General features: G+C 38.2%; 1 long non-coding RNA gene across 2 annotated transcripts in view; it reads right to left on the reverse strand.

Moving 5' to 3' along the window:
* LOC147054700 (uncharacterized) overlaps nucleotides 1–10,565 on the reverse strand; it is a 125,105-nt gene extending 114,540 nt beyond the window's left edge. For both annotated transcript variants that reach the window (XR_015066778.1, XR_015066777.1), the window contains exon 1: nucleotides 10,218–10,565. This is a non-coding gene — a long non-coding RNA (uncharacterized LOC147054700). The remainder of the gene's footprint in view (nucleotides 1–10,217) is intronic.
* Between the last annotated feature and the right edge of the window lie 4,482 nt (nucleotides 10,566–15,047).

The following is a 15,047-nucleotide window of genomic DNA, read 5'->3' on the forward strand; positions in this document are numbered from 1 at the left end:
ATGTGTTTGCTCTGTCACATGCGCTCACATCATCATACTCGCACACAAACTTTTGACTCACATGCGTCTTCATTAGCAGTCAGTCCACTTAATCTCAAATTTACCTTAGCTGTCTTTGGCAAGGCCAGAAGAGTTTTCTGTGACCTTTAAAATGGTAAGGTACCAAATCTGATGATGCTGTGATATTGTACAAGAATACATTGTATATTCCTGTACGTGATCATTTTATCGTTAGTTTCTTTATGCTGTGTCAGTTACTTGCCACAAACACTGGAAACACCAAATATCACTACTGTGTGTGTGAGTTTTTGAATGTTAAACATCTTCATTTGAAAAGTTAATTCAATATATTAGTCTTGTGGGGTGGCTCGGTGGTGCACATCCCAAAAACATGCTTGGTAGGACAATTGAGCACTCCAAAATTGCCCCTAGGTGTGAGTGCGAGTGTGAATGGTTGTTCCTCTCTGTGTGGCCTGCGATTGGCTGGCAAGCATTTCAGAGTGTCCCCCACCTACTGCCCGATGACTGCAGGCCCGCGACCCCCTGCGGGGACAAGCGGTATAGAAAACGGATGGATGGATCGTCTTGTGGTAATATTTTGTACTGGTTTAGAAGAACAATGTTAAAGTATGCAGTATTAAGTGTATATTTATTGCAAAACATTCATCCTTCCTACTTGAAATAAATACAAATCTAAATATTATGTATTGGAATAACTCATCTGAGATATGTTACATAAGATGATTCGTTTTTCATTGAATGATTCTAAATATAAGTCGATTACACGTGGACACTTTTCATACTTTTGGGAATTGAAAGTCAGTGCACTGCGAATTAAGATTACACCCATTCAGCGGGTGATCAGGATAAAACTCTGTGCACATGTCGGTGACATTGAGACGGTGGGGTAAAGGTAAAAATAAAAGGTCGTGTCATGGTCACAACTGTGTGATCATCTCTGAGCTGTGTTTCTCTCATCATCCATTTTGTTAAACCTCCCTTCCCATCTGTTCTTTCTCCAAGTTTTTGTTCATGCGGCGCTACTTGCGCCATTTTCAGCAGTGTCTCTTGTTGAACCTTTCCCCTGTTGTGTCTGGTCAGTGCCTAAGAAGGAAAATTGGAGGATGTGATAAAAAGGTTGATTTGTCATTGTGGGTACGTGCTCCACTGAGAAATGTAATAGGCAAAGGATCACCAAACGGTCCCCTATCGGCTCTAAGTGCAGATGAACATGAATGAATGTTCAGCACCTGGCCAGAAGCAGATGTGGCAAAGGCGCTGTGAATAATGATTGTTATGTGCACAGCAGCTTGAGTGTGTGATTGTGAGGCCTCAAATTTGAATAGCTTTAAAGGCAAATTGTTAGAAACCATTGGTAGTTTTTGAAGCAACATTTAGTCTAGTCTAGTGTTCGTGGTGGGAATTGTGTCGAAGCCATTACAATAGGATACCGAAGGGAAGTCCAGCATAGAATCACAGAAATACAAATCCATGCAAGTTAGAACCATCTCACACTCACAGTGGGACTCCTGATGGGCAAAGCCGAAAATAATCAACCTGGAACGCATATCCTCTTGTGACACTGTGTTGCTTTCCTCTCTCCAGCTAAAAATAACGTGCAGGAGCTGTCATATCATTTGTTTAATTTTGACAGAAGTGATATATAGAGCCATGTAACTTGAAAGAAAATATCAAGGTGTCAGATTTGATCGTGATTTGAGACTGAATCAAACCCCAGTCTGTCTCTTTCTTGGTAGTATTACACCCGAGGCTGATTTTTGCTACCCCAAAATCAATTTAGCAACAACTTCCTCAGCTGGTCTTTTATGATGAGAATATCTCAAAGGTGGTCTTTTCACTTTTGAATGGCGAGTGACAGTGTGGGTCTTTGGAATAGACTGAATTACAAAACATCCCAAAATAACATCTTATCTTGTACTACCTAGTTCCATCTTTGGAAACCCTTTCGGCATATATGTTTAAATGACTATATACATAAAAAAAAAAAATCTGAATTCAGGGGTTTTGAAATTTGACAGACAAAATATCCCCTCATTCCGCAGTTTTTATTCACAGCTGCATTTGTCCCTTATTATTCCTCCACAGCCCCATTGGTATTCCAAGTGTCTCCTTGTCTTACATTCTTCCGATTTCAATCATTTTATTTTCATACGACTTGCCGTGCAATGTTCTGTACTCTGATTGTACTGTTTCTTGGATAAGAACATTTGCCTTATGCATTTCACTGTTCAACTAGCACTGAAGTAAGAATGCAGCCACACATGACGAACAATTATATGCATAGAAAGATGAGCGAAAACAATCTGTTTTCATCATAGGAGATCATTTGTTTTTAGGCATCTTTTATGAGAAAAATAGATTAAAGAAAAGGTAATGTTTGCTTTGGCTGGAATGGTCTCAATGACGTTTACCCAGATTAAATGTATTTTCACACAATAAAAAACAACTGTGTGGATAGGTTTAATTCATGCATTTTGAGAAAATTAAAGTTGTTCCACTTATTATGGTCCCAATATGGAGTGGTTTTCCTCAAACCTTTGCATACTTAAAAGGAATTAAACCATTAAAGAACATAAAACGCAAACCGACTTACAGTGCAAAAATAATTCATTATAATTCCTGCTGGGTTTTGAGTTGTTTAAACATTAAACGAGTATAATTCCACACTATTACAGCAGTTAACCAATGCAGAGATAAACGTATGGGTAAAGGATTTACTGTAACATACTGTATATAGTAAATACTGCATACATTTTACAAATACTGTACTGGCATTTTATCAACAATACAGTTACAGTTGCACTGTATTCTACTTATATTTTTTGTTTGAATGGTATCCACCGGTCTCTATTACAAAATATTATTGAGTACAACCCAATGCCAAATAGTGGCATAAATATTCTGTAATACAACTTCAATCCTCTGTCTGAATATGTGTGAATACAATAGCTAACATGGATTCTGCAAATCCATCAGAAAAGACTAAAATTCACACATGGTTGCAGACACATCCACAAACATACAAGAGGGCCCCAAGTGCAGGGAAAACACACAACGTCCATTTTGACCAAAAGCCCGCGCACTGGTGGCTTTGTTCTGAGCGACTGCTTTAATCTTTAATGTGTTTTGGTAGCTATTGGCTGCTGATGTTTCGTCCTCTAGATTGCCTCAGACTCTACTGTTGTCACACTACAGAGGTCAGTCCAATAACTTACCTCCCTCGGGCAGAAATACCACATCTGGTTAGTTACACGCACACAAACACATAGAGAAGACACATGAAGGTGCACAGACATGGACATAGCTTAGCAGACACATCCAAGAAATGTCTTCCAATGACATACGTACATTCCACTTGGCGCAATCTCCAATGCAATGTCAATTAGCAATACTTTGTGCAAATATCCTTAACGTTCGAGGAAAAACAAAATGTAATGAACAAATATCAGTGAGGGTTGTCACTGCAACCTAGCTCACACTCTTAAGTGGAACAGAGCCTTTGAAACCAAATTCTGCACATTGCAGCTCTGTAGACATTTTGCCCCCACTGCCCAGATGAGTTTCATTTAGATGAGACATTAGACTAATCAAATGGTGGTGTTGTCAGTGTGCCAACATTCTAAAATAGGACACATCACTATCATTCCATTATAAGGGGAAATTCAAATTTTCTGTCCCACAACATTTAAGTGCAAGAATATTTAACGCCCAAAAGCCACGACTGCGCATATGAAGATTCTATAGACCCGAATGGAGAGTTTCAGGTTCTGTAGCTCATGTTAACACGGCAACTACTTTGGAGAGATACCGTTCAGCTTACGGGCTACTGTCGAGGTACCCTTGAGCAATGCATCATGCCCACCCCCAGCGATGTGCAGGAGTGTGTGGGCACCTCCTTCACTCCTTGCATGCCTGCATGTATGGAAATTGTGTGTGGTGTGCAATGCAAAATATATCCAGCAGAGCATAAATATGATAAACATTTTTTAAGTCTTTCTCTAGGTTATTTGGGAAAAAAGTCTTCATCGACAAAATCAGAAAAAGGATGGACCAAAAGAAAATCATCTATTTGTATTCTTTTTTTAGGGGGGGGGGGGGGGGGGGTTATTCTTTATAGTGTTGACATAGTGCCCGAAAATGTGCCTGGATCAAAAAGCTATCGGCAGGGAAATCCCCTCAACATACTGTGGCCTTTTATAAAAACAGAGTTTAGATTTTATAACCAAAGATATCTGAAACCGTGAAAATGAGTTGCAAAAGTCTGAGCTCTATTATTCTCATAAGTAGACAATGTTTTAACAAAGACAAAAAGCTATATAATGTAATTTTCATTCATCTCATAAATACTGATACACAAGGGTTTTGTAAATAAAAGATGGTGCCCAGCCTCTCATCTTATTCTATGGGGTTTGGTACCTTCCTAAATGCACCTTGACATTAGGATCAAATCATGACCCTATGGCTTGAAAAGCTCAAGCCGTTACGGATGAGCTACACAAACCGTGACAAGGATGCTAAATTTCAAAGTGACTAGAAGATTCTCATGGCGTAAATCATGAGTCTGGTGGTGCAGCGACAGGGAAAGACTGGAAGTACAGTTTGGCCTATGAAGAAAACTTGGACATTTTTAAAAATGTATCAGACAATAACCATTTTGAGTCATACCTCCATTTTATGTTCCTGTTGAAAAGTGGATGAGGACAGATCAAAAAATAAAAAGTAATAAAAACACATTGATGCAAAAACAACCTAATCACTGGACAGGCTGCCTTAAAATCGCAACAAATCTCTACATGATATAATTTTTATTTATGTATTACTATTTTACATTCTACCTCAATCCAAACCTGCTTGTAATAATTGAATGCCAACATGCTCTCACATTTGCAATAAAATGTATAATAAAGGCTGACTGCAGCTCTGGGCCAAATGCACAGCTGTGAGTAAAGTCAGAATTCGTACTACACACAGGACTACAGACACATAAAAGCAGAGACAAGACAATGCTCCAAATCTGAAAGAATGCTCCAACAGTGCATGTGCCGCTCTGTGATGCCTTTCAAACCTCAACATTCAGTTCATGCATGCAATGAACACTTCATGTGGCATATTGATGACATATTGTGCAGTGGTGGTGAAAACAGAGCTTGAAAAGAGTGCCGGACACTAATTTTAAGTCAAGTGTCCTCTTTTCACTTTTCAAGACACACTTTAATTCATAAAGTGAAAGGACAAAGCATTCCCAGAGAACAGAATTCCTATGATGAGCTCTCTTATTGCTAACATCAGCAAGCCTACAGGGAATGACCAAGGGAGAGGAAGTGCAGGAGGTTGAAGGATGGGAAATTAACTAACATATCATGAACTTAATAAAGCTAATGGCAGCTTCATGATGAATACTTGCCAACAGGCAGTGTCTTCACTTAGAACTGGCAGTCTTTTCTCAAAGACTAATTTACTAAGATCCCAGATGCTGTAAGTGTGTTTCTGTACTCAAACATTTTATAGGTGTGTTGCACATGACCTATAATGATGCAATCTGCAAATGTACAATTATAGGTCTGCATTGTTTCAGTATTGTCCATAAAATGAGCTTGACACATTCAAAGGTTCATATACAGCTCTGCCGTGCTCGGGCCAGGTGATTATGGAAAAAATATGATATAATAATCATTATATTTTAAATACATTGAAATCACGAGCAATGAAAACAAATTTACATTTATATTAAGATGTATTTATTCTTCCAAAAGTCAACAATTCATAACTACCATCACTGATACTTCAAACACAAAGTATGTAAAGTATCACACTAACAGTTTGCATGCAGACTGTGTGTATTTATTTCAGCCTGAGACAAAGCTCACTTCTTTCTTAAATATTTTATTCTTAATTTCCCATATCCCAAACATGGAAATTCCGATAGATTTATGTGCATGTTTTTCCCTTGTCTTGTTACCAGCTCTCAATACTTCTCACAGCAAAAGTGTGATTTTTTTTTTTTTGCATGGTGCTTTAGCACTGTAAGATCAGTTAAAAATAGTGCACGTCAACAAACGAAAAGGTTAGCCAATTAAAAGTAATTGCCTGAGCAAGGAGTTGGATGTGATGGCTGTTCTTCTAGGAAAATAAAATAAAGAAATAAATGACATGTTTGCCACTGTCTGATATTGTAATTCATTTTCCCCTGAATTTGAACTCTCTTTTTATCTTGTCATCCATACTTTTTACTGTATGCTTAGCATGAAAATTAATCATTAGAATGTTTTCCCTTTTTAATTAGTTAAATCTTTGGGGTTGTGCACAAGTTAAGTGAAGCATCAATTGTCTTTACACTTGATTTTAGTTCCACTTGACATGGCACTGTGTTTTCTTTCAAATGATGTATTGTAATTTAATCACACACCTGCTGGATTATTTATCTGGTAAATCTGTTACCTACATCAATTTGGCCTTTATTTGAGAACCATAATTACAGAATCCTTGACTTATTTACTCTTAGTGAGTGTCAAAATATTAGATAACACAGAGTCCCACTTCAGCAGTGCAAACAAGTACAAGTAGATCGCTGAAAGTGTTGTAAATTCGTAACTGCATGATTGTTTTAATCTTCATAACGACAGTTTAGACAGTTACTGCACCTCATTACATGTTGCAAGTCGACCTAGTAAATTAAGTCCCATCACATTTACTGTTGGGTTTTATTAGCTCAAAATATTGACTCTTCACTCAAATACAGAGAAGCAGAAAAACAAATGACTGTAGTTATAGTATACAAAATTGTTTTCATCATATACGCAAGTTCGAAAAAAACATAATTGAGAATTGTGCATGTAAGGTGCATGCATTGTAAGGACAACAAAAAAAAGCAATTTATTTTATTAAAATGATCTGGGTTCTGGTCATCAGCAAATTTCAATCGGAATGTGTCGCTGAACCTATTTTTGACACTGATTTCAAATATATTTTTACTTGTAGTAAATCAGATTGTTGGGATATTCTCATCTTTTTGTTGTTTGACATATAAAAGCTTACACAATGTTTTTTATCATGCAATGTAATTTCTAGCAATGTCCAACTGTTGCTGAACAAAATTACACATGCACTAGGGTTTACCCCTAATAAAAAAATATTACAAAATATATTGTATATTATTATTCTGAATATTTGATGTGCTGAAAAAAGGGCAGAGTCACATCAGTACGGAAAAGGATGAGTGCTAGTGAAGAAAAAAATGGGGGGGTGACAGGATTCTGACTTTTTTCTCAGAATTCTGACTTTAAAGTGAGACTTCCTGCTTTCCGACTTTAAAGTCAGAATTCTGACTTAAAAGTCTGAATTTTAAAGTGAGAAATTGGCCTTTTTTCTAAGAATTCTGACTTTTTTTCTCAGAATTCTGACAAAAGTGAAAATTCTGAGGAAAAATAGTCAGAATCCTGTCACCCCCCCTTTTTTTTTTATTTTAATTCTTCACTGGCCCTAATGCTCTTCCCTACATCAGCGCAAAAATTGTTGAGTAGCGTAATCACAACACGCACACACACTACACAGACTACACACACTACACACACCACACACACACACACACCACACGCACACACTACACACACCACACAGACACTACATACACACTACACACACACAGAGTGACAAGATGAGACACACTTCCATATACGTATGTATCACAGGTTGGTTTTGCTTCCCTTGTACTTTTATTTTGCACTTTTTTATTTTGAATTTATCTTTTCTATTTTCCTGGCTTTAATAGACAAAATGAAAGTCTGTGAGCCCAGCTTGGCCACCATCTCACAATCCTGCTCTCTTCCAATTTGCTCACATCTCTATTTCACCTTTTTCTGATTGTCCTTTTTGCATTTTCTTCTGTGCGCATCTCCTAGACTCTCACATTGTTTGCAGCTCTCTTACTCTGGCTCAATCTGTCACTCATCTTTCTGTCTCCACCTGTTTTTACCCACTTCCAGTGGCCTAATACATTATTCACATCCTTTTCTTTCCTTATCCCCGTTTCCTTCAAATTTTGGGTGGCCGCGAGGAAATAATTTGACAGTCCAAGTCTGCCATTTATCCTCATTTGCTGTCAACCATCTGAGTGATTCCTATTGAGAATGATGGAGTGGGGTGGATGGTTTGGAAGGAAGGGGGATGTGTTGGGTCAGAGAGCCGGAGGACACCTCATCTTTATCACTCTCCACCAGATGCCTTTTCACTGGTCTTTCTTTTAAACAGGTGAAATGAAGTGCCATCAACACACCTAAAAAATAAGACTTGCTATGTATTTACAGAGGTGGATAGACGACTTTAAATCCAGCATGAGTTTTTTTCCTTCCGTCTTCCTTCACGTTATAAAGAGCAGAACTCTACCTTGAGTGATTATTTGCATGGCAAACGTGTTTGTGGCTGTTCAAATCGGAATTACGTGTTTGTGGCTGTTCAAGTTGGAATTAACGAACAAACGAACGAGCCAACACACGCACAAACACAAGCTCACACAGCTTGCCTCTTCATCACCATGACCAGTGGCAGCCTCAGCTACACGCCAATGCCAGAGCAGGAGCTTAATTTTCAGCGCCTTGGACAACAACATGTTCAAGGAGACTTTAAGTGTAAATGTTTGTCTATGGGTGTATGAAAACCAACATCCAAAGTTAGTTCTGTACTGCGATTTATGCTGCATTTCACTAAAAACAATTTAGTCAGAGCAAACACATATTTATTTTCTTTTTTTTGTTATTTGCATGCTTCATTTGCACTATAACATCTAGAATGCCCGGGCAGATGGTGGAACATGATGGGTAATATGAAATAGGCTCTGTTGTTGTAAATATGTCACATGTGCTTAACTCTAAGTTGACAAACAGCCTTCATTAAATGTACATTACCCAACTCAATATATGCCTGATGTTCATACATAAGATGTGAAAAGGTCAAATAAAAACGGTTTTATATAAATACCTGGATTGTATTTACAAATGATTGGTTTCTGTTTAAAAAGATGAAATTCTTTTCATCTTGCCTTGCAATGTTTATCAGACCTGTTAGACATTTTCAATCTGTGTTTTCTATGGGAAAACTTACATCTGAGGTTAATTGAAGACTGAACTTTCTACAAGTATGAATGTGAGCGTGAATGTACCCCGCACCTTATGTTTGGAAAAACTATTAATACTCAAAGTCTCACTGTTGAGTGTCGCTAGCTGGTATATTTTGTCCTGGTTCTTTAGCTATAATGCCCGCTATGCAAATAGTAATTACCAGGAAGTTGCCTTCTCAGTTTAACTATTTAATGTATGCCAGAAAAATCGATGCACAGCTGTGGAGCCTTCTCTAACCCTCTTATTGTACTCTGGGCCGCCTTCCTGCAAGGAGGCAACTCTGCCTAGCCTGTGTGATAATGTGTGACCTTGCAGTCTTAACTGAGATCAACTCCTACATATGTGCAAAGTACGTCATAGAGAAGGGAAAGCAAGTGAAAGTAAGCAAAAGGTCACAGCAAGATAAAGGCGTAGCTCAAGCTACCTAGGTAATCACATGTGGCAAAAAGGCCTATTCTAACATCACCACCAAAGTCATGTTTTTTTAAAATATGGGACAGAAAGTTGTGTAACGTATACTATTTGAATAAATGAATGAGACTGAGCAGTAGTGTGTCTACCATAGGTTCATCAGACAAAGAACCAGAGTTCAAGAATCTAAATAAACATGCAATCCTGTGAAATTGGCCTTTTTCCTGTTGGTTTGTGCTCAGTGAAGACCACCATTACATTTAACAGGCGTTTAACTGCGAGAGTGACTTTTTCCCCTCGCCGACACACTCTTGCTTTTATGCAATATGCTCTGCATCGCCACACAAAATTCCTGTTTGCAAGAAAAAATTATGTGCAAAGCAAATTTTGCACCGATGTCAGCATATTTGCCTGGTGGGTAAGATTTGAGATACTATATGGCCACAGAATGTTTTTTAAGATACAATGTTTGTTGAAAAGTGATAGCGTTTGAACAGAATATCATCTTTGGATGCCAGCGTATCATTTTAGATTTTGTCGTGCCTCAAGGTTTATAAAATTGTGGAGAAAACGAGAAGCCATATTTGCTTCAGGTAAGAGACCAATAGAGCATACAAGACCTGAAGGTGAGCTGTTTAACTTCACTGTGTTATTGGGGTGAGATTCTCTTACCCAATTTGTTACAAGTACAGTTGTCGTTCCATGGTCGAAGTTGCAGTCCCCCTCGGTCAGGGCCTTTCGTCCATTGCCAAAGATGGTGGGATAGCCAAACAAACAAAGAGACTGGGGTCACACTGCAGAGACAACTGTAGTCAAGGCACTCATTCCCTGCGCTCATTAAACTCAACTCAAGATGCTTCTCTTTGCTCTCAATTGCTCCTACACAGCCATGCACCACTTCACAAACACACACTTGTGCACTTATCTCCCAGGCAGCCTGTCACTTCCTCATACGTGCACACTCCAACCACAATTGACTGATAAGAAAATTCTGGATGTGAGAGGCCTCCGTGCATTTCATTGGTCCATTGTGATGTGTTTGGTAATTTCATTGGTCGGATGAGACAAGAGTATGGGTAAATCTACTGGTAGGTTGGAATGACCCTCATTAGTAAAGATTCAGAAATAAACCTTGTTATAATAAAAGCCACAGGCTTCAAAATGTGATAAAAATAAGTAGGATTTATAATACGGAAAGTACAGGAAACAGATTTGAAAAATAATCTCATGCAATTTTTCTCTTGAGCAAATTGTTGAGAATTACAGACAGAAGGTGGAATTTTTAAATTGAGTTCTGAGGAAGGCTTACCCATTCATAGAATATGAGAACTGCTTAAGATATCAGTGTTAAAATATCTTGTGGTACAATAACTTACAAACTTCCCACATGGCCACACATATCATGGGTATTTGTGTTCTCATTCCATGGTCATTATGATAAAAAACTAACTTAAGTCTTACCCTAACACATTTAAATACAACCTTCGACTGTGCAAAGCAAACCCTTAGTAAAGCAACATTTCGTCAACATATCTACGATGGCGCCCATCTCAAGGTTAAAACAGGGTCGGCTGCACTCAGTTTAACCCAATGTGATGACTAAAAAAGAATAATTGCAATCAGTAAACAAGAAGCATCCTGTCATTTTCCACAAACGCATGCACACACGCACACACAAATAAAGATGTTTCTGCTTCTGCTCACATGAACAGCCATGCATGAAATCAACCACAAATCTGCAAGTCATCCATTAGATTAGAAAAGGTGACTTTTGTCACAATGTGACATCTAATTACTCAAAAGACCCTTCAAGTGTCTGGGTGAAAAAGTTTTCACAAGTATATATTTCTTTCTATCTATCTGTCTGTCTGTCCGTCTCTGTCCGTCTCCTTCTCACTCTCTTGCTCTCTCTCTCTCTCTCTCTCTCTCTCTCTCTCTCTCTCTCTCTCTCTCTCTCTCTCTCTCTCTTTCTCTCTCTCTCTCTCTCTCTCTCTCTCTCTCTCTCTCTCTCTTTCTATCTCTATCTCTATCTATCTGTCTATCTATCTGTCTATCTATCTATCTATCTATCTAATCTACCAAATAGAGTACAAGTACAATTTGTTAGCTACTACACACAGCACTGTTCTGAGATGTTACAATTGCATTCAAAAAAAGAAGAGCTTGTCGTAGCCCCTTTTCTTCCAGACATTGCTTTCATCAGGGACTGCGACAGAGAGAGTAGATGTGATGAGGATGTTATTAGATGCTTTGTTGGAGGAAATGGTGGTGCAGGACAGAAAATCCCAGAGGGATTGAATCCTGATCATTGCACCGAAGGTAAAGCTAGGTTCTAATACACGGGCAATAAAGAGTGCAAGTGCAATCAGCAGCAAGCTAGCTTTGTTATTGTATTGAAAATGCAATAAAGATTATGTTAATGTTGCACTAATTAACTTATTTTACTGACTAACAGATGATGATTTCTTATATCAATCTAGAAGAAGCAGTAAGGAAGAATAACAGAATATCATTAGAATGAGTTTAATAATCCTGATCTTCGTAGTTATACTTGAGAAATTTGCATCTGCCTACCTATTTTTTTCAAACTCAATAAACTGAGTTTTGAAATAGACTGAATAGGCTAAATGATTATAAATCCAGCTCAGCAATAATTAGGCTGTATGTCTTTTATCACTCATTTAGCAGACTTTTGTTTTCCATTTTTAGTATAATCCACATTGCATACTACAGGAACATGTAAACAAAAACTACTGATTTAAAAAGAGCATTAACCAGTGTGTATTTCATGTGTTTAGTTTTTAGGCACAGAACTTAAGGTGGGATCTTTACTTTTTACATATCGACAACCTCTTCTCCTGAAATGTATTGTTCTTTCTCTTCTTCACTGGTTACGTTTTTTCAACAGGATGCATCTAAAACAAAAACTATTCATAACCAACAGAGACAATGTGATTTATAACAGGATTGAACAGGTCTGTCTGAACGCAGCCTGAGGCAAAATTAGATCTTTAGTGCATCCAGATTCAAACACTATGGCTCTTGTGTAGTCTGAATATTCACAAACCACATGAAATCAGGTTTTTGCGAGAGGGATTGAAACCACATTCGGAAGGAAGTTTCATATCCAATTGGGACACAAAACCCAATGCGCCATTCAAAGTGCGGAGCATGTTAAAAGAAATTGAAAACAGCAATCCCCGAACAGTAGAGGAACGGCATTGCCTTATCGCTATGTAAGAAGTGTTATACAAGTGAAGCTCCATAATATGTATCGCAGCAAGTCCATTAATGAAAACATTTCACGTGTTGCCGGCTTGCCTCTGTTGCAAATATTTGACGTTGATCATTTTGCATGCTGGACGACGCTTCCGTTCTGAAGTTGTTGCTACAGCAACCTGTCAAATGGGTCACTGATGTGGCCCAATCTGAAAAGGGCCAAATCCAATTTGGACACTTGCTAAAAACTGTTCGTCCTAAAAATCAGATTTGAGGAGGAATCTGATTTGAACCACATATGCCTGCAGTCTGAGTGTGAGAAAATGACTGGTAGGCACGACAACATCCCCTCCCTAAGTGTTGTATCATATCTCTTTCCCGTCCTGTTATAATTCTTCCTCTTTTCACACTGTCCCTTCTCTGTGTGATGAGGCCAGCCCTTCCATGGTGATGAGGCAGACAGAGAGTGATTAAAGTGGAAGCTCAACCGGTGGGAAAACTGACCTCAATCAGAGCCATTCTACCAAGAGGACATACGCCTTCTTTTTTTGTCCCTTCATCCATTGCTCCAACTCACTATATCCCGAACTATCATCCTCATTCCTTTATTCTTCCTGACCCGCTCCGTCACCATGTCAGCGCTCCCCATCTCTCATCTCCCCTGTTTCGGTTTCCGCTCTCATTTCTCATCTTTCCATATCCACTCTTGGTGATCACTGGCAATTCATCATCATTGCCTCTATTGTTGTGTGATGCTAATCTGCGCTTCTCTGGAGCTTTTCAGTTTGCTATCAGCTGTGTTACAAATCTTGCACGAGGAAGAAGAAAAGAAAATCAACTTATAAGGAAATGGCACTAACAAGGTCGACTCTGATTCCTAAAATGCTAGCACTTGGAGATAGTAAGAGTAAGGGTGCAAAAGGCAGTTTTAGAGTTTTACATTTTATTTTGTGCTTGTTTTGTTTGTTTTATATATGTTCAATTGCTACGCTCTAATACTTTCCTTCCAATTGGTGCAACCCAAAGGACTGCTGCTTTGTTGTCGATGTAACCAGTTATTTTTTATAGCGCTTACTCTGGTCAAGGTCACGGGGTGCTTCTGGCAAAAACATGACTACAACCTGAATTAATCGCCAGTCACTCACAGAGAGAACATATGTAGACAGAAATAATCAGTTGTGTTGCTTTTCTTGCTTTGTCTTGCAGTTGTTTAGGAAACTGGAAGAGAAATTCCATCAGACAGTACAAACGGTAAGTGGAAATCATGTCATTTTGTAGTCTAGTTTCAAAACACCGGGATGATGATAGGAGACTGGCCGTGAAAATATATTAAATCTTAGTGCATGTCCATGTTTTTTTCTCATAATTAGTCTACTTCTAACTCTTTTGGAGATCAGGCATTTAGTATGAAATACTCTCCGATTGAGGCAATTTATCAGATGCAATAGACTTTGATGATGATGAAGATTAAAATATGAAAAGCAGTCCTACCATGTCCTTAAGATAAATGTCACCCATACCAGGATGTGTTGTAATAACAATGTTAAATGATCATAATTCTGTTTCTGTTTTGCAAATATCGGCGTGTATGACCACTGTCAGCTTTTGCTTTGTTTCTGCAACAGCAATGTGACATATATGTTTTCATTTTATTTTATTCACCAGCCACCACTGTCTATATGAGCCTTTGAGATGTGCAGTTGTGTCTTTTCTGATTGTAATTTCCAATGAAGTTACAAGTGGATAATTAGGCCTCGATTTTTCCATTTAAAATATATTAAACAATAAAGATATATTCAACACTGTTATTTCCCTGGGCCTGTGAATATCCTGACGGGGAATTATTCTTTTGTTTACTGTTATCTTTTGCACTACACTATTTTGTCAGACTGCAATAATCACAAGTCTTTTCTCACAGTGGACAGAGGAGGTGCGATAAAGCTGACCTTCCTTCTACATTATATTTCACTTCATAATTAAGCAGATATGCATAATATAATTATTATGACTGTAAATGCTGTTATGGTCCCACGAGAGCTCTCAATTTCCTGGTGATAACCAGTGCAATGCAATCTTATTATATTTATGCTCATTAGATTATATGAAATATTGAATTACTCAGGCACCAGAGGCATTTTAGTATCTCTGCTGAGCCGGAAGTGATGCAATCACACTGGCCCCATTTCCAATGATATTTAAATCCTTTTCTGCGTGGATGGTCTAGCCAATTGGCAAGAAACTCTTTCTCCATGCGTGATTTTTTTTTTTTTGTTAAGTATGTTT

The sequence above is a fragment of the Syngnathus leptorhynchus genome, chromosome 7 (genome assembly GCF_054491065.1).
Source record: "Syngnathus leptorhynchus isolate UIUO chromosome 7, UIUO_Slep, whole genome shotgun sequence".
NCBI classification, from domain to species: Eukaryota; Metazoa; Chordata; class Actinopteri; order Syngnathiformes; family Syngnathidae; genus Syngnathus; species Syngnathus leptorhynchus.